A 659-nucleotide genomic window follows, 5' to 3' on the forward strand; every position below is an offset into this window, starting at 1 on the left:
ATTTACTTATTATTATTATTATTATTATTATTATTATTATTATTATATACATTCTATATAAAATATATAAAATATTGTATATTTTAACATTTTTATATTATATATTAATGTATATTATTACTAGATTTAATTTAATTTTTATTATATTTAACATATATTTAAATTTGGACTTTTTCAGCTGTGGAAATTACCATTTTAAAATTTTCCGACATTTCTAGGACTTATTTGAAACCTGAAATATTTATGAGTAACCTGGAAATATCAGGGAATTTTAAAACAGTGATTTCCACACACGGAAAAGTCCCAGTTTAAATACGTCATCTATAAAATGATTTCAAAGGAAACCGTTCCAGTAATCATCTGGAAAGGTCGAGGATATCCAAAAGGTGTGGGAGTGCTGTAATATTAATGTGAATGGTGTGGAGAGGATGCTTTGTCCTGTGCCATCTGTTAGCTTGACATCTGCCCCGAATATTCAGCGTAAAGCACCCTGAAATCCTCCGAGCCGGAGACAGAGATAGAGTTTGGCAGGAATTCAGACAGAGCTGAAATTCCTCATCCTTCCCCTTTGGCTGACCTTGAACCAGTCGTTTCTTCACACTGCCCTCTCATACTCCAGGACCTACATTTGACCACTAACTGCTCTCTATTTCTCTGCA

This window comes from Sinocyclocheilus rhinocerous, unplaced genomic scaffold, assembly GCF_001515625.1.
Source record: "Sinocyclocheilus rhinocerous isolate Xijiao unplaced genomic scaffold, SAMN03320098_v1.1 scaffold433, whole genome shotgun sequence".
Lineage (NCBI taxonomy): Eukaryota > Metazoa > Chordata > Actinopteri > Cypriniformes > Cyprinidae > Sinocyclocheilus > Sinocyclocheilus rhinocerous.